Source organism: Talpa occidentalis, unplaced genomic scaffold (genome assembly GCF_014898055.3).
Source record: "Talpa occidentalis isolate TD23 unplaced genomic scaffold, MPIMG_talOcc4v2.1 talOcc4.9, whole genome shotgun sequence".
In the NCBI taxonomy this organism is placed as follows: domain Eukaryota; kingdom Metazoa; phylum Chordata; class Mammalia; order Eulipotyphla; family Talpidae; genus Talpa; species Talpa occidentalis.
Window position 1 is genome coordinate 90796041 of NW_023605305.1, and position 20619 is coordinate 90816659.

The following is a 20619-nucleotide window of genomic DNA, read 5'->3' on the forward strand; positions in this document are numbered from 1 at the left end:
GTTGCAATTGTGGAGAGCATAGTGTCTCACAAATAAATGCAATATGTTTTATGAACACATGAAAAAAACATTGTTTTTTAAGTGCTTATCAATCCATCTTTTAAATTAAATGTTGGGCCTACCCTGGTGGTGCAGACAATTGACTGCTGCGCTGTGAAGCTGTCCGCAGCCTCTGCAGCGCAGGTTTGATCCCGGCCGGCCGGCCGGTGAGGATCCCACATGGCGCGGCAAACCTTTCCTGTCTTGCCAGCTGCTCCCCTAAGCAGTGTATTTTTGTCAGTCTGCCTGTTCTATTCTCCACTCTGTCTCTGGTGAATCCTCACCTTCCCGCGCATCTGGCCTGTACCCCGGTTCTTGTATAAAATAAATAAATAGGGCCTCCCCTGGTGGGGCAGAAGTTGAGCACTGGGCTGCGAAGCTGCCCACAGCCTCTGCAGCACTGGTTCGATCCCAGGCCGCTGGTGAGGGTCCCACATTGTGCGCAGACCTCTCCTGCCATGCCCACTGCTCCCCTCAACAGTGTATTTCATCAGTCTGCCTGTTCTGTTCCCCACTCTGTCTCGTACATTTTCTCACCCTCCCGCACTTCTGACTGTACCCAGTGCTTGTATAAAAATGAATAAATAAATTTTAATAAATAAATCTTTAAAAATAAATAAATACATGAATACATAAATAAATAAATAAATAAATAAAATGTAGGCCTATGTAGGGTAAAGAAAAAATGTCAGGCTTTTCTGCCCTCCCGCCATCAGGATAGATGATGGATCCTTGCGGTCCTGAATGCATGCCTGATGGCAGCACCTGGAGTAGCGTGTGGGCATAGGTAGATGGGATTCACCTGGGCTGAGACTGGGCTTTTAAGGGCGGCATCACGGGGATGCCAGCAGAAGCCAAAAGAGAAGCCGAGAGAGAAGTAAAGAAGCAGAAGCAGAGAGAAAGCCAGAGAGCCCAGATAGAGTGAAGATTTGCTGGGGGCTGGAAGGACTGCCAGCCTCCTGGCCCCCCAGCATCCCTGCCTGCCATATGCCTGGTGAACACCAATAAAAGCATGCAAAAAGCCACTGAGGACTCTGACTCCTCCTTCACCCGGTCTGCTGGATCAGGAAACCTGCATTGTGTCCATTCCTGCCCTTTACAGCCTCCCTGGTGGCACAGGGGTTAAAGTCTCAGTTCTATCAAGCTATCATATCAGCAGCCACTGCAGCACAAGTTTGATCCCTGGCCAGGTTGCTAATCCACATGGCGCAGCAGACCTCTTCTAGGAGTCTCACCTGTTGCTCCCCTCAGCAGTGTATTTCAGTAGATCCATCTGTTCTGCCCCCCACTCTGTCTCTGTTGACTCTTCTCACACCCCTCCCGGCCTACACACCAGCTCTTGTGTGCATATACAAATCTTTTAATTAATTAATTAAATGCCATGGCCACAAGTGACAGAGGTTACAAGGTCGGGTGGAGTGATGACGTGCTCAGGTGTGATATGTAAGTTGTTGCTTCTCAGCTTTGTGCAAGTGAGAGGGCAGCACTCAGTGCCTCATTAAACTTCACACTTACAGTGGCTTCACTTGTTTCCCTAGGCCAGGGTTGTGAAAAAGACCCTTCAGGTATTTTTTCTTAGAATCACAATTAGTCTAGATCATTCCTGGATGGAGGAGGAGAACACATTGTTATTTGGGCTTTTTCATCATAATGGGCTTAACTTACAGCCCTTTTGGAATTTGCAGGGGCATGATAACAAGTTTAAAACCAGACAACGTTCTACTTAAGTCCAGGTGTTCAAAGTATAATAAACAGCTCCCTAAAGATTAGAAAATGAATATTTAACAAGATGACTACATTTGATTCCCTTCATTCATTTTTTATTATTTCAGCAAAACCATTCTTGATAGAAATCACATTGACAGGATTTTAATATCTTCTGGTAAATGAAACCTGTCACTCCAGTCGGTTTAGTATTTCCTTATAGTACCATTTGGTAAACTCCAGTGACCAATAATTTTCTCCATAGTGAAGACCTAGGGAATTCCATGCAGATTTTACATCAAGTATACAAAATGTTTCCTGAGAGGTTGATAATTATGATTAAACTAGCTATATTAATTAAGTCCTGTTTACAAAAAGCCTGATTTTTTTTTAATAGAAAAAAAAATAACCTCATCCATGGAAGCCTTAAGTGCTTAATTACTGTTATTTTCCTTTCAAAGGAAAAGAGAACTATCTTGCCCATCAAAACAGAGTTCTATGCTGAGGGTTTTAGGTTCCTTCTTGAAAAACTTGGCCTAAAAAGCAAAGATCACTAGAACTGACTTTCATTCAAAATTAGCAGTTAGTGCAGTTACTTTGGCAGTAGACACCCAAACATCTGCCTTTCGATTCCCACTGAATTTATCTTATGGTGTAGTTTCAGAAATTCTAATACGGGTAGAATAAGAAACATTTTCACCATCCAACATCAGATTTTGCTAAGTCAGTATTTTTCAATGATCACAAATGATAGTTTTCATCTGAATGCCTGTGAGATCTCGGGAAAATCCCAAAGCAATGCAAACACCTGATAAAGCTGTCAGGTTTCTCTCTGCTTGTGCATATTCCTAAATATTGTCTTGTCACCTTATTCTCATGCTTATACTTGGAAAAGCCCCCAAATGTGATTTTGTTTGTTATTTTCAACTTGTGTTCCCGACATTGAAAGAAATTCATAAGAATTTATTGTCATTTGTAGTAAATTCCTTAAGATTCTCATGGAAGACTGAATTCAAGGTAAAGGCATCTGCATGAGATAGTGACAGAACACTAGGAGTTCTGTTTGCTGCTTTCATAATGCTTGTCCAATGTATTCCTTTGCATGGAATTAAATTCAGTCCAAACCAAAGCCACATATTGACTTTCTAATTATTACTTTATAAGTGATGAAATGAAATGTAGATAGTCACTAAACAGAGAGACCAGTAACTAGCAGGTGTTAGCTCTAGGAAAAAGACAAAACTGCTTACAGCTAGAGGTGGGTTTTTTCAGGTAGCATTTGTGGTTTTTTTTTTTATTTTTTAATTAAAAAAAATTTAGAGATTTATTTATTTATGCATACAAGAGCTGGGATATAGGCCAGAGATATGGGGGGTGAGAGGATTCACCAGAAACAGAATAGGGAACAGAACAGGCAGACTGACTGAAACACACTGCTGAGGGGAGCAGCAGCCGAGGCAGGAGAGGTCTCCTTCACCATATGTGTTTCTTTCGGGCTGGGCGGGGATCAAACTTGTGCTGCAGAGACTACAGATTGCTTCGTAGTGTGGTGCTTAACCCCTTGCACCAAAAGGGAGGCCCTGGATTTGTTTTTTTTTTTAGAGCATGTTTTCTTTACTTTCCATATCATGTTTGTTAATGGTTATAGCGACAAGTATCACAATTCAGAATCTGTTCAAATCCTGGTGGAAGCGGCAGCAGAGACTGAAGAACAACTGACTCTGTCGGGTTAATCTGGGATTCCCAAACTTGGTTTAGATCAAAAAAGAAACCCACGTTTTCCTGGTGAATGGGGATCTTGGTTTTATTCATATAAAGCTCTTCCATCACCCACTCCAGCATGATGATTCTGAAATGCAGAACCTGTCACTTCGGAGATAAACCCATCTCTGTCCTTGGCATAAATCCATCTCTGTCCTTGGCATTCTCTGTGTTCTGTGGGCAGATCTTTTTGGTGTGGATATTTCCTAACACTTATTTTCAGTGCTACCTTCATGTCATAAGGTGATAGCTTTACCCCACGCTTTTCTTGTCTTCCAGATTCAACGAAGACATCCAGACGCCTCTGTAGGGTGTTTTGAGAGCAGCCCCCAGTTGAAGCCCTTCTGATGGTAATGCCCAGAAACGTTAGACAGCACATGTGTCATCAATAGGAAGAGTTGCTACTGTGTTCACCCAATCAAAGCACTGCAGATTCTTGCTTGTAAGTAAATATTCAAATCAACAGTTGCCTCATATGGTAGGATCCTAACTTTTCTTGCTGTTCACTTCCATTGAAAAAAAATCACGTGTTTATAAAAAAAAAAAAAAAAAAAAAAAACAGCTGCTCACTCCCTCCTCCCAGGCTAAGACAGTTGTTGGAATTTCTGTATGCTCTCAAATTTACCACCTTCTATTCATCAATTTCATCTCTTGGGCAGGCAATTCTTACAGATACAGCATCTTAATCATTTTTTTTCACCCCCAGTGCCTAACATGTGGAAGCTTAAAAATGTTGCTTAAATGAATTTCATGAACTAACAATAAAGGAAAACTTTAAAATATTTTACCAATATCCATAGATAGAACTCCATATAAAATCCAGTGTCTTCAAATCCATCAGATTTCAATTTTAAGTGTCCCCATATATTTTCACTAGTGTAATCTTGCTTTCCAATCTCAGAAAACCCTCTGACTTGGCGCTTGTGTTAATGAGCACATGAGATCCTTGGTTGTATATATTACACCCTTCTTAGAGGGGAGAATGTTCCTATTGGAGAGAGACGGATATGTTCTAAAACTGGTGACTCACACCCTTGTGAGTTTCTGCCTGTGTTAGCCACTTGGGGAATGAGATTTTGGAAGAGTTCCAAACTCTAGTTAATTATGTGCTTTTTCTAAACATGACTGTGTTTGCCATATTCATGGATATCTTTCCTCTCTTTAATACATGGTGTTTTTTTTTTTTTTGCACATCTAACCTTATTTACAGCGTCCTTCCATAAAATAAAAATATAAGCTAGTAGTGAGGCAAATGGCACGTGCATTTAACTAGTTGAAAGTTTTTAAAAAGGTCATGAGATAACATGCAAGCATGTACTGAAAGCTATAAAGAATCCTGCATCTAAAAGGAACATTTTTTTATCATCATTTGTTTGGTTTGTTAAATGCTTGGGAATATCTGACTTTTGAATCCCATCCATGAGTCATTTCTGTATATTTTTGTGGGTTTTCGATGGACTTTTTTAGTCTGTTTTTTTTGTTTTTAATACAAGACATTCTGCTTGTGTGTATGTATGCTTTCTAGAGATTTTGAGGGTTTTTTTTTGTTTGTTTGGTTTGGTTTTTCAGTCCATTCCTTTCACTTTGGTTTTGCTTGTTCGTGCCTAAGGGGAATAAACTTTATGATAAAGCTGATACTTCAACTCCAAAAATGACAAGTCAGTGGGATTTGGGATGGGGGTTAGGAAAAAAGAACAAGCTGAAGAAAAATTAAATAGTTCCCGAAGAGCATTTTACTTACTGAAATATAATCCCAAAGGAAATCACTTTAATGTAAAACACTTGGAGTAAGAACTCTTGATATTAGATACATGTAAGCTATGGTCAGAGGAGCTAGGAAATTGATGAGTTACAGATAACATTGGCTGCTGTATTTGAAGACTTTTCATGGGTGAATTCTGAAATGGAGTCCTCTGTTGGATAGATACATTGGCAGCCTTAGGATTATTGATCTATTGAAGACAAAGAGGAAAACGTTCTGATGGGTATGCTATGAAGAGTTTGCTTCCTGGGGAAGGCAGGCAGGCTAAGGCTTCCTGACTTTTTATTGCAATTGTGAAGCCCACCTAGGAAGACAGATGTTTGAATTATTAAAGAAAGTGAGTTTTCTTAGGCTTGAAGCAGAATTCTCAAATTTTACAGTATCTTATTTGGAAATACATGTTATTTTCTTCATGTTTAGAGACAGAAAGAAAGATAATTCACTCAGGAGTGAGAAAAGTTAACGATGACATTCAGTTTTTGTATTTTCAATGTGAGGTCAACCTCGGTATGAAAATGTTACAAATAATAAGATGTTTTCAGAGACGATGATGGAGAGACAGCATTCGTATAACATTTATTACAGTATATTGTTAAATTTTTCTGTAGTTATTATTGTTAATTTCTTCTGGTGACGAATTTATACATTAAAATTTGTCACAGGTATCCATTTATAGGAATAAATCACAGTACAAAGAGGACTTGCTTACTATTCAGAGTTTCAGGGCACTCTATGGGGTAGTGGACTTGAGTACATGCCCATGGATAAGGCAGAGGGCTACTGTGTTTAGATGTGACTGGGTTTTAGGTATGTGTCTTAAGAATCTGTGATCTAGAATTTTAATAGCTGTCCTGCTTTTTAATGTGATGTCAGTCCCAAAATACAAGGGGCAATTAATGTTGTTATTAACATTTTAAATAGTTTTTGTCTAGATAAGCTCAGGTAGTAATGATTATATTTTCAACTCATGTGAATATTTTCATATTATGACATGACTTAGATCTTTTTAAACAAAAGAATCAAACATAGTGTATTAAGTGAAGAAATGAGTGTTTTACTTTCTTCTTTCCTGAATGATAGCCAGCTAGTAGCTAAGGGTGAGGATTTTAGAACAGTACACACTTGTAATGCAGTCTGTCTTTATTCTTTTTCTCTTTGTACAATCCTGGCAAACTACTTAGCATCTTCAAGCTACAATTTCTTAATGTATAAAACAGGAATGATAAAAGAACACATGTAATGATTTGTTATCAAGATTAAATCAGAAAACATGTAGTGGTGTCTAAAACACAGTACATACTCTAAATGTGTTGGATCTTTATATTATTCCAATAACTCAATGGAGAAACTGAAAAAAAAAAAAAAAAGGTCAAAATTTGTTTGACTTAAATGCTTTGGGACCTTGCTCAGTTAGTACTGAGCAAGTAGAAAATTCTATTTGTCACAGAACCCCTGTTAGTATATGTTGATCCCACTTTTCTTTGGGTTGGAAGACAGGCCTGGCCAAAAGTAAGTTCCAGGAGAGTTGGAGCGAGGACACAGTCATTTTTCTGCTTTGACCCAAGTGCTCATTAGCTCCTGCTAATGAGAAAAGCACAGGTCAGAGGCCAAGGAAAATATACTTCTCAGGTTAAAAAAAAAGAGAGAGAGAGAAAAGTCAAAAGGCCAAGGTCAAAAATTAGGGATCCAGATGAAATCATGACAGTGGATAATCCAGTGTTGAGAATCAGGTGACCACACACAGAAGGTGTTCTCTCACAGAGAAGAGAAATGAGCACAAATTATCACAGCTGGAATGAATTAAAACAGTGTGTTCCTTGACATCAATCAGAATATCATTAGAAGAGTTTCCTTTGGAGTTCAGGCAAAAAGTTAATCTGAAGCATAAAAATTTTTGATGCTAGATAATAGAAAAATTTGCTTTTAAAGGAATACACCTATACAATAGAAAAGACTGCCTGATGGAATGGGAAATAGGGAAAGGATCGTGTTACAAGTTTATAGTTTAATCAAAGGATCCTATGTGGAAATAGTTGTATTTTTTTTTTTATTTACTCTGATGCTTATAGAACTTGTTATAAATAAATGTCTCAGCAAATACTTGGGCTTGATTCACTCATTCGTTCATTCACTTTTTATTTATGTTGTTTCTTTTAGAGAACGTGGCCATGCCATGATCTTTTTTTCAGTCAGATGCTCTGTTGACACCTCAATATGTTGGCATTTTTGTTCTGATTCATTCCATTTTTCCTTTGCAGTCAAGGCGGACACTTTCTCTATTCTTACAGCCATGTAAGCATTGAATGCATTTTTCTGCTATCGTGTTTGTTCTCTGCAAATATAGTTTCTTCTCCACCAAACATTTGTGAGGATCTTTGTAAAATCTGCATCCATAGGTGTCACTTCTTGCTTAAAACCCTCATTCACTTCTTATCCTCAGAATAAAATCCAAACTCTGCCTGGATCAAATGGCCCTGCATGACTTTGCTCTGTTCTGACTCAATGTTCTTGATCTCATGGCATACCTCTGCCCTGCTTTCTCACCATTCTCCAGCCACCATGAGACTCTTTCTCCTTCTGGAATATTCCAGCGATTCTTTTACCTGAGATTTCTGTGTCTGCCTGTTCTTTGCCTTTACTTCTCAAAGTGGACTTGTTCCCATCACTTTTTCTTCTCTTGGCTCATTTATCATTTAATTAGAGAGGATTTTTATCATCAATGTATGTTAATCTGTCATCATTCCATATTGTCTTTATAATAAGTACCTCTTATAATTTACTCTTTCTTTTTTTTTTTATTTTTTTTTTTTTATAGAGGCATGCTTTTATTTTATTTTATTTTACTTGTTTGTTTGTTTGTTTTATACATGCACTGGGTACAGTCAGAAGCGCGAGAGGGCGAGAGAATTCACCAGAGCCAGAGCGGGGAGCAGAGCAGGCAGAAGGACCGAAGTACACTGCTGAGGGGAGCAGCGGGCGGCAGGAGAGGTCTGCGCGCCATGTGGGACCCTCCTGTGGTGGCCGGGGAGCAGCCGGGGATCGAACCGGCGCCGCAGAGGTCACGGGCAGCTTCGCAACCCAGCGCTCAACCGCTGCGCCACCGGGGAGGCCCTTATAATTTACTCTTTCTAATTGATTGGTTGAATTACTTTATTGTGGTCTCTTTTGACCCTAAGAGCATGCACAATTCATAAGATTAAAGACTTTCCCTGTTTTGATTGTGATTCTGTCCCTAAGAACCAGAAAAATAAAATGCTCATCAGTTGGTTGTTGCTCTTTTTTTTCAAAAACAAGCAAATGAATAAATCAGGGCCTTATTACAGTTCATGATCTTCCCTCATGCTTTGAATTAGTCCTTGTTTATTGAGGACTTATCATGTGAAAGGAACTTGGACCTTGGGAACATACAGGTTGATAAAGATATGCTTCCTTCCCTCTGTGATAGAATTAACTATGTGACTGCTTGCCTTGGTGACATCCTGGAGTGCTACGTGTAGGTCTCTGGAACTCTGTCTTGACTCATGAAAGGATGCCAGAAGCACAGAAAAAGGAAGAGGAAAAATTCATATCATAGACTTGCCAGTTTTGCTTAACTACTGAATAGAACACACACATTTTCAAAATACCTTTCTTGTGGAAAATGACTTTTTGTAAGTTTCACTTATGTGTGATGCCGCCTTAGCCATAGAGCTGCTTTTTCACAGGCAGAAATTCCTCTACTTCTTCATCCCCATCCTGTTTCCCCTTCCTCCATATAGCCCCTGCACCTAGAGTTCATCTTTCATATCTAGGGAAACACCTCTTCTCCAGGAATTCATCCTTTGACTGCTTCTTCACTCTCCCCAGATGAAGATAATTCTTCTGTCCTATTCTTTTCATGGCCCCCTGGACTTCCCTTTTATAGCAATTAGTTTTGTTGTTATTGTACATGGATCTTGTCATTAGTGGATTAGTGGATCTGCCACTCAGCTGGACTGTGAAATCCATGAACACAAGGCTGTTTTCTTTTTCCTTTCTTTCTTTTTTTTTTTTTTTTTTTTTTTTTTGCTCATGGTTTCCAAAACCAAATGATACAGGATTACAGTGTTTCCCTTGCAAACTCCCAGTTAATGCAATATTTTGCAGCAAATCTCATACAACAATTTTTTAACTTTTCCCATAAGGATTATCGTGTATTTTGCAGCTAGGGTTTTTACTTACAACTATAAGTAGCCAAGTCATCAATAAGTTACTTTGAGTCAATAACAAATAATTAAAAAACACTGAGACCATGACACTATAAATAGATGTTTGTATCACTCAGGACTAGGTATAAACTTTCTGAGCCAAACCGAACCTCACCTCTTCCCTTAGCATTATCCACATAATTTTGCTCACCACCATTTCTTAACTTCTTTCACATTTATATCATGACTTCTGCAGTTAAAACTTTCCCTATCCAGATTAAAAGCACAGAGTAAACAGTCATGTATTTTTCTCATGCTACCTTCTGTTTCTTCCCCCCAAATTTTAGGGATTAAAAAATTGGGGTGAATAAAAAAAATATTGAAATAACTATGTGATTTACTTCACTTATCAGCTGTTTTGGCTCAGGTGTTTTTTAACAAACTCCAAAATCCCATACCCACTTCTTTAAAAAAAAAAAGGTGAATGTGTGAATATGAACAAGATACTTACCCTTTCAGAGGCAGATACTTATATTTATAACCTTGAGGTTGCCTTTGATCCTAAATCAGCTTTTAATTACCATTGTAGTTACTCTGTTGAAAAAATGATTCCATTATTTCCAGAACACAGCGAGGATATGACCAATACTATCTCATGAGTACAGTTATTTTAAGGCTTTTATTACTAATTATAGTTGGTTTATTATAATTCATTGTTCACTGGTCTTCTAGGCTATTTACTTAAGGTTCTATTCAGCATTACAGCTGCTGCAGCAGCTGCTATTCCTCTGAGATTCTATGACTTCATGAGAGTAACAGGGATCCTATTTGGAAATGGGGTATAATTGAGCTCAAGGGAGGTATAACTGAGTGTCCCGTGGAATGTGCTACATGAAGGTGTATTATCCCCAACTCCAAGTAGAGCTTAAGAATTTAAAGGGAGTGATAGGTGAGCCCTTTAACCATTACAAACTGATAGAAGAAACAAAAGTCCTTCTAATTTTTCAAGTACTTACACAACCACTTTCCCCTTCGTATTAGATTTACATTTTATAAAGAAATTTTCCCAGTTACTCACCTCCCAGTATGGCCTCATTTATTCTTCTTAAAAAATAAGTGGTTAGCAAGAATAATTGATGAAAGAAGGACTGGTCAGCAAGCAGGCACAAAAACAATCCCTGGACCTTTTTCCATAAGTTCAAGGAATCCCTATTCTGGCTATTAGGTATTTTGACAAGTGGTTGCAAGAAAATTTGCAGCCATATTCTTCTGATGGCTGATCAACTAAGTCCCTCATTGAATCAAGTAATAGAATATTTCAATGAATTTGGAATGACACAAGAAGAGGGCAAGAGAGAGTATAGGTTGTTTAAGACTAAATAATGTTATTTCTCTAAGTGTGTTAGAATAGGCGGGAGACTGATTCATTTTGTTTTAACCTGTTTATGAATGGACAGATATTTTAACCAATCCCATATTTAAAACTCTATTCTTTTCGTGAATGAATATAATTTTCATACACTTGATTTAAGTTAACAGACTCTCTAGTGAACATTTAGACAGGGATATTTAAAAGAGTTGTCTTAATTACCTGCGGAGCCTTGTTTGAAATCTTTGAATGCTAGCCACCCTACTTTGGACCCTCCATTTCTGATTAGAGCAGGTAAAATGTAAACTAATGTTTTCAAGAGAGTGGATTCAGTGTGTAGATAATTTATACTCACTGTCTATAGGGAAGTGTTTTAAAGTAAATTACAGGCAACATTAAAGAGAGATTGGCAGCTCACTCCCTGCATGGATATTTGCTTAGTTACAGAATCAGGTCTTGCCACAGGACTACAATAGGAGCAGAGTCAGGCTGAGTGAGAAATATCTGGAAAGTGCAGCATATATGTAAACCACCTACCAGTTGGCACCACCAATAAGAGTCAGACCACAACAAGTCAGAACAAGACATGCCACATCTCCGTACCAGAAACCACTGATTGGTTCCACTCAATAAATCTCAGTGTCTCTCTTCTCCTAGAATTTAATCTTGGGAAGCTACAAATAAAAGATAAGTGATCAAAAACCAGTAACAACAGACACAGCTTGCCTTCTTCATCCCATGTGCCCCCACTTTAGGACCCTAAGTGTGGAGTTTGCTTAGCGACAGGGACAGAGTTCAATGTTTACTTGGACAACTCAAGATTTAAATGGGTCTGAAGTGAATTTTCTTGCTTGAAAGGTTTCTAGGCAAAATATGTGTGACACTGAATTTACCATTATAACCATCCTGAGTGTCAAGTTCAGTGATGTTGAACATATCTTCATTGCATCACCACCTTTCAGCGCCAGAAACTGTTAATTTTCTTGAATTAAAATTTTGTATTCATTAGATATTAACTCCCCATTTTATTGCCTGCTCCTGGATTGTTTCATTGGCACAGTATCTTCAAGGTCCATCACTGTGATTTTGTCAGAACGCCCTTTTAAATAAAATTCCTCTGTGTGTGTGTGTGTGTGTGTGTGTGTGTGTGTGTGTGTGAGAGAGAGAGAGATACCATGTTTCATCCACTCATCTACAGATGGACATTTTGGCTACTGTAAAAATGATGATGTAATGTTTTTTTTTTGGCTGTGCTTTTGGTGTAATATCCAAGAAATCAGTACCAAATCTAAAGTCATGAAACTTTCTTTTTATGTTTTCTTTTGAAGAATTTTCTGTTTTGTTGTTGAGGTAACTGTTTTATGTTATTGTTTGCATTTTAGAGGTATAAGATTTCCCCCATTCAGGTGTTGTTACTACACCACACCTACCAACAAAGCACCCACAGTCCATATGCATAACCTGTTGTACTCCTTTCTCACATTTTTTATGCCCATCATCCTTCCCCTCTCCCATTCTTAGGCTAAGTTTCATAGTCAGGTTTCCAGGGTTTGTGGTTCGTTTGATTTTATCTGATCCTTTGTTTTGTTTTTCTATATTACACATAAAAGTGAGACCATCCACTGTTTGTCTTCCTTCTTCTGACTTATTGCTCTTTGCATAATACCCTTCAATTCCATCCATGTTGTCACAAATGGCAATAATCTTTTTGATAGCTGAGTAGTACTCCATTGTGTATATATATCACATCTTCCTGATCCATAACCTGTATAAGCACATAGGTTATTTCCATCATTTGGCTATTATAAATAAAGCTGACCACAAATAAGAGGCATCTAGAGGGGAAGGGGAAGAAGGAGGAGCAACAATAGGGGAGAGCACAATGAACTATGGTGGAGGACTATGAGTGCTTTGGAGTTAGTAGGAGGGGGATACCTCATACCATTTAATTACTACAAGGATGTAAAACAATGATTTTTCATTAAAAATAATGTTAAAAATAAAAGAAATTTAGTGCTGCAATGATAATAAGAGTGCATGTTTCTCTTTGAATTAGAGGTTTTATATTATGAGATAGCTACCTGGCAGTGGAATTGCTGGGTCATATGGTAGACACATTTTCAATATTTAGGGAAACGCCCATACAGTTTTCTGGACTGAACTGGTAGACATTCCCACCAATAGAGTAAGAGGATTCATTTTTCTCTACAGTTTTGTCAACAATTGTTTCTATACTTCTTGATATAGGGCATTCTCACTAGTGTGAGATTGGTATCTTACTGTGGTTCTGATTGGTAATTCCCTCTCAATAAGTGATGGTGAACATTTTTTTCCTGTGCCTGTTGGCCATCTGTATGTCTTCTTTAGAGAGGTGCCTGGTTAGCATTCTGCCCATTTTTTTGATTGGGCTATTTCTTTTCTTTTTGTTGAATTGTATGAGATCTTTGTAAATCTTCACTATTAACCCCTTGTTGGATATATTTTGTGCAAATATTTTCTCCTGTTCAGTAACATGTCTTTTTGTTTTAGTGATGATTTCTTTTCCTCTGCAGAGTTTTTAATTCAATCTAGTCCCAATTATTTATATTGTTTTGTTGTTGTTTTCCTTGCTGTTGGAAAAAGAAAACATCTCTGAAGAAAAGCATCTCTAAAGCCTGTTTCATACAGTGTTTTGCCTGTGGTTTCTTCTATGTAGTTTATGATTTTGGGTCCTAAATCCACTTTTAGGTGATTTTTGTGTTGATGTAGCTTCATTCTTTTGCATGTGGTTTTCCAATTTTTCTAGCAGTATTAATTGAAAAGACTTTCTCTAGTGTATATTCTTAGTGCCTTGTCATAGATTAACTGTCCAAATAGGTATGGGTTTATTTCTAGACTCTCACTTCTATTCCATTACTCTCTGTGTCTGTTTTTGTTCTAGTGCCATACTCCTTTGATTATTAAAACTTTGTAGTATAATTTGTAGTCTGAGAGTGTGATGCTGTCATTCTTCCTCTGTCAGAATTACTTTGGCTATTCATTGTCTTTTGTGGTTCCACATAAATGTAATTATGTTTGTTCTATTTCTTTGAAGAATATCACTGAAACTTTGATAGGGGCTACATTGAATCTGTACAGTACTTTGGATATTATAGCCATTTTGCCAATATTTATTCTTCCCAGCCATGAACAAAGGAATATATTTGCATTTGTTTGTTATTCTGTTTCTCTTAACAATGTCTATAGTGTATTTGTTTTAAACATATATGGTTTTTTTGTTATATATATATGCATATATATACACGCATACCACACACATACGTGAGTATATATATATATGCATATATATACACACACACCACACACACATACGTGTGTGGTGTGTGTGTGTATGTGTATCCTTCACCTTCTTTGTTAAGTTTACTCCTAGTTATTTAATTCATTTTGATGTACTCCACTAACCCTCCTGTTCTGCCTATGGTTGAATTTCCTCCATATCTCTTCTGTGCAACTGTGGCAGTTTTGGTCTCTGGTGATTTTGAGGTACTCTGGTTTTCCCCATCTTGTGGTATCCCTTGAGTCTGGTGCCTATCTGGATTCTAAGTTTATTCTCCCTGAAGAAAAGCAGGGAACTTCTTCTGATGCCATCTTCCTGACCCGTCCCTTAAAAGATTTTTTTTTTAAGTTTAACTCTTTTGTTTGCTTTTTGATCCATTTTAAGTTAATATTTGCATATTGTGTAAGGTAAGGACTATTCCATTCCTTTGCATATCTGGTATCTCAACATCATTTGTTAACATGAGTGGTCTTGCAACCCTTGTTGAAAATCATTTGACCTTGTATATGAGGATTTATTTTTGAGCATTCTATTTTATTCCATTGGTCTATAGATCTGTCTTTATGCCAGCACCATACTATTTTGTTTAACTGGAGGAATGAAAAAAAAAATTCCTTTGGCAACAATATGTAAGTCACATTTACTGAGATCTTTGGTCATTTTAAAGTTAAGTATTAACTTCCCTTGTTATTATTATTCACTTATGTCTGTCCTTTATGAGAGAATGAATTCTGAACTCTCATTTTAAAAGATGAAGGGAAATGGTGGAGTTGAAAATTTTTTTTTCTTCATTGGTATATGTTTTGATTCATTATCATTAACTATACAAGTGCAGCTAGCTTTCAGTGCTCAGGTAAAATTTTGATTGAATGAATAAATATCATATATGATTTAAATGATAAAGATATACTCATATATTAAGGCATCTTTTATGAGTTAAAATCCTTATATTTTCTTTCATTAAAATTAAGCTACAATAGCTTCACATTGTGTTATAATTAAATCTTAGGATATATATATATCTTGTTTTGCCTTGATTCATTAAATTTTACTTAACACTTTTAAGAACATGGTTCTGTGACTTTTTGCACAGCTTACATTTCTTTGAATTCAGAATAAGATATAAGAATATTAACTTTTATTATGAAAATAATATGGTAGAATAGAATAAGATGGTCTGAGTGATTAATTTCATATGTCCAGAACACTGTGCAAATTTAAATGATATTAATGCTTTCATTTTTTTCATAGTCAATATTTGCATTTCTTAATAGTGAAAATCTGCTTTAAAAATCAAATGAATCATGATCCTGAGGCCATGAGCAACTGGGGATTATTTTAAAAGAGAATTTCAGGCTTAGCTACACATCTCTTGATCGAGGTCAAAATTCTGAACATTTGGGATGTTAGAGGTCTAATTCAGCTGCCCATGCTTTATAACATGTTTGAATGTTAGCAGTCATAATCAGAACCAATAAACATCTTGAGCTGTTCCTTATTTAGCATTGACTTGGTCTGCAGAGGAGAAACGTGGGCCTCAATGAAGCTTTTAACAGGGCTATTTTTATGATGTGAATTATTTATACAGTGATTCTTTCTGAACTGTATTCTTCCACCTTTTCTTAAAAAATAGTCCCTCTTTAAAAAAAAAATCAATAAGATAAAAATAGAACCCCCTCTAAACATTATTAAAACCTGAACAATAGCATGTTGATAACATCAAATAATAACATTTCTTGACATATTTATGATGAGAAAATTCTTCATGAGACCTTATTTTCTGGTGCAAAGGAGAACACATACTTCTAACCACAAGAAAAGGGTGCCTTGAGTCAAATGCAAAATAACTAGCTAATATTTTCTACATATTGAAAATAAATCATGAAATTTATTCCAGAGAAGATATTGATTTTTGAAGAAATTTTCTCTGGAGCATTGATAAAGCTAATTTCTCCACACATCAAAGATTCTTTATCTTCCTGCTTATCGTCAGCCAAAGCCTTTGAAAATTGGCACTAGCACTGAAATACACAATGTAGTGATTGGAACTTTCCCCAGGTCAGGAAAGCAGCTATAAAGTTTGTTAAACTTGTGTCCAAAAGAAGGATAAATAGACTCCAGAAAGAACATAAGAAACAGATCCTCTATGAGTATATTGCATAAACTGTGTATATTCTTTAACCTTGTTTCTTTCTATTCTTCCTTTCCCATCATTTCCCATCATTGCTGTGTTAAACTAGTAGAGTATGGGAAAGGACATTACTGTGTTTACAAGAAAGGAACCTGCAGATTGGGCTCTGGAACAGCATGTTTTATAACAAAAAGTTGGCTAGTGATGTGAAACAAATTTCAATTCTTTGACAATATATATAAAATGCTGCTTAGATTCTTCTCACCCAGGAAATTGTTAGTATTGCATTCCATTTGGTTAGCTAAAGTTTTCTACTACTTCTCTTAGAAATTAACCCAAATATCAGTACTAATTCTGTATATCTTCCTAGATTTACTTCTCCAGAACTTAACTGACTCTTCACTGACCTGTAAACAATTTGCGCTGATAGTGCCAATTTCATGTAGTTCAGCCTGTGTTTCAGAGATATAATTTGGTCACAGTTCTGCATTTAAAAAATCTTTTTTTAAAAAACAGTGTCCCAAGGAACATGAAATTTCTTTCACACCTGCAAATATTTTGCAGGTCCCTTGAAGTCATAGGTTTTACATAAAATGTCACCTCTTCTCTGAAACCCTCCCTGAATTCCCAGCATAGTTTTTTTTTTTTTTTTTTTTTTTTTTTACTGTATTCTATAGCTTTATTTCCTCTTTATACTAAGCATCTAATTATCGTGGAATGATGGTTATCGAAAAATTTATATCTCCCCCTACATTCTGTAGCCCTTCAAAATATGGATTGCATAATGTTCATTTTTATTTCTCCCATGATTAGCTCCCAAATAATTACCTGTTAAGTGTTGAAGAAGTGGTTGATATTTATTCATTGAGTCATTATAATTCTGTTTGGTCTCGATCATTTCTTTTTGTTTGTTTGTTTTTTAAAGATTTATCTATTCATGCATACAAGAGCTGGGGTACAGGCCAGAGATGTGGGTGGTGAGAGGATTCACCAGAGACAGAGTGGGGAGCAGAACAGGTAGACAGACTGAAGTACATTGCTGAGGGGGAGCAGTGGGTGAAACAGGAGAGGTGTGTTGTGCCATGTGGATTGCTTCCTGGCCGGCCAGGGATCGAACTGGTACTGCAGAGGCTGTGGACAGCTTCTCAGTGCTGTGCTTAAACCTTTGCACCACCAGGGACGCCCTTGATCATTTGTTTTTATATCTGACTCCAGCCTCTGACTTTATGTTCTGAAATGTGAGAATTCAAATGGATTTCATTCACCACTATGAACAATGTCTAGTACAATACCTACTACATAGTAGGCATGCAGCAAATATTTAGAAAATGAGCAAAAAATGGATAACTAAGAATACCATGGATGACAATGGCTCTTAGTATTAAAGAGAGTTTCTGAGCATACAATTATCTTTAACTGAAGAGAATGAGTTTTATTGTAAGTATTTTGGCATCATCTTAAAGATAACTCTAAGGCACAGTTGTGATTTTCAATATGTAGGTTGTGACCTATATTTATTTGACATGCTGTTGGTCTATTTGACTGTGATTTATATTTTAAAAAGAAAAACAGTGGGATTGTACTAGTTTTTACTGATGTGAAACAAATTTCCACAATCTTAATATCCTAAAATAGCATTGATCTCACACTCTCCATGGGTCTTGTGTTAGAGCACAACTCAGTTGAGTCATTTGCTAAGAGTCTCACAGTTTGCAATAAAGGTGTGGGCTAAGGCCAGGACTGGGTCTTGTTCTACTTGGGGACTCTCTTCTAAGCTCCTGTGGTTGGTGGAAGAATTAATTTCCTTGCAGATGTAGAATTAATGATATTTTGCTTGTTCAAGGCCAGGAGAGAATCTACTAATTCTACAAGTCTTTTATCTCGAGATCTTCTTTTAAAGGAATTACTTCTTTAGGTGAGGTCCCCCCCAAGTAATCTTCCCTTTGATTAACTTAAATTCAACTGGTTAGGGGACAGGACTTCAGTTATATCTGAGAAACCCTTTTGACACTCACTGTAAACGATCACTGTCATTTCTAGAGGTATTACTTCTATCAAGAGGGACAGGATCATAAAAGGTGTGATTCATTGGGAATCTTTATTTTCTATGTTTTTTCTCCTTCTTTATTGAAATTACTTTGAATTATATCATAAATTTCAGTCTAAATCACTGAGAATCAACATGTATATATACTACATTAAGGTCGCTGCTAAAATTGCTATTCCGTAGCATACCACTGTCACCTTTTTGCAATTTACCCACTCCCTTTCCCTTTCCCTTCTGGCAACCATTAATTAATTGACTTTATAGTCCAAAAGTTTATTTTTATTTTATTTAGTTCATCTGTTTATTTTTTCTATATTCCACAAAAGGATGAAATCTTGTGATATTTGTCTTATTCTATCCGGCTTATTTCACAAAGCGTAATTCCCTCTATGTCTACCCATGTTACAAATGGCAGGATTTCATCTGTTTTCATTAATGCCTGAATGGTTTTGTGTATGTATACTGCATCTTTTTTTTTTTTTTTTGGTCCATTTCTCAATCAATGGGCACTTAGGTTGTTTCCAGTTCTTGTTCTGGCAAATGGTGCTGCCATAGACATGGGTGTGCATGGAGCTCCTTGAGTTAGTGTTGTTATTTTTTTCAGCAAACACTCAAAAGTGGGATGACTATCATCTGGAATTTCTATTTTTAACTTTTGTAGAATTCTCTATACTGCTTTAAATAATTGGTACACCAATTTGCATTCCCTCCAATAGTTTATAAAGGTTCCCTTCTATTCACATCCTCTCCAATACTTTATGTTTCTTATCTTTTTTTTTTAAGATTTATTTATTTTATACAAGAGCTAGGGTACAGGCCAGAGGCATGGGAGGTTGAGAGGATTCACCAGAGACAGAGTGGGTAGCTGAACAGGCAGACTGACTGAAAGCATGGCTGAGGGGAGCAGCAGATGAGACAGGAGAGGTCTGCTGCACTATGTGGGAATCTCCCTGGCTGGCCTGGAATTGAACCCATGCTCCAGAGGCTGCGGACAGCTTCACAGCCCTGGGCTCAACCGCCTGTGCCACCAGGGAGGCCCCCGTTTCTTGTCTTTGGATAGTAGCCATTCTCACAAGTGTGAGATGATATCACTTTGTTGATGTGTGTTTACCTAATGATAAGAAATAATGAACACCTTTTCATGCACCTAATTCACCTAATTTTCATTGGTGTGTCTTATTCTTTATTTTTTTTTTTAAGTTCATGGTACATTCTAAAGGGAGTCTTTTTAAATTTCCCCTATAATATTGGTTGAATATTATATGCCTGTGCATTTCTCTATGTAAGTAGTGGGTCACAATATACATTCTATTTTTGCACTGTAGGTCACATTAAAAAAATTAAAAATCATTTGCCAATAGGATAAATTTACAGTGTTTCTGTGTTCCCCAAAGGAGATGCTTCCTGCAATCATGGACAATCTAAGCAGTTTTAGAAATTAATTTTCTCAGATTTGTTACTGACTACAACATTTTTTCATTCATTAATCAATGATTATTGGACATATTCTATATGCAAGATTTTGCATTAATGAACAGAAAGCATAATGCCTTGAGTTCAACAGTCATGACTGAAGATACATGTATACCTAAGTAAATGACCGGTATAGTAAACGACCAAGTAGAAAGTGGCAGGAAACCATTAGAAAATTTGGAAAGAAAACAAAGCTAAAGTTCATGGTTTTTGAAGAGGTTTTAGTATTACAAGGTCTACTAAAGGGCCATGTTTCTTTACCACCTTTCTAAAATTCAACTTCACAGTTCAATAGTAGGAGAAATAACAGAAGTAATTAAAAAGACAAGAAAGGAAAATATTAAAGAAGAAATTATAAAGGAGCCAGAATCTGGAATATGCTTCTCATACTTCTTAAAGAAATAATATCATTCTATTCAGCAATTAAAATAGAGAAATTGAAGTTCATGTCTAATATTATGTCTTTCATTTTTTATAGTCTTATTACTCGCCTCAAGTCACTTCAAGTCTCAGGAATGGGTGTTAGCACCCGCTCTAGTTACTTATCAATAAGGTTTGTGAGTCTGGATATTCACTGAGGTGGCAAATGGTCAGCACAAGCTGTGAAAAACCCCCAAATCAAGCACAAACCCTGCTCTTATCTGTCTCTGACACTAAGCAGAAGCTACTGGCCGTGAGGCGATCGTACACATTATACTTTGATTGTTATTTGGACATGCAGACTTCCCAAATTGCTCATATATGAATGTGACTTTCCCTAAACAAAGCGTATTTTGATGAGCTAATTTTATTCTGCCACACTATCTAGTGTTAATGTGCTGGAATACCATTGTGCTTCAAAGGTTAGGTCA

At 36.8% G+C, this 20619-nt stretch overlaps 1 protein-coding gene across 1 annotated transcript in view; it reads left to right on the forward strand.

The window, feature by feature from the left end:
* Positions 1–20619, forward strand: part of TENM2 (teneurin transmembrane protein 2) — a 3493894-nt gene that overhangs the window by 1927909 nt on the left and 1545366 nt on the right. Inside the window, exon 17 of the mRNA XM_054691588.1 lies at positions 3784–3946. The gene's annotated coding sequence lies outside the window, so the exon portion shown is untranslated. The remainder of the gene's footprint in view (positions 1–3783; positions 3947–20619) is intronic.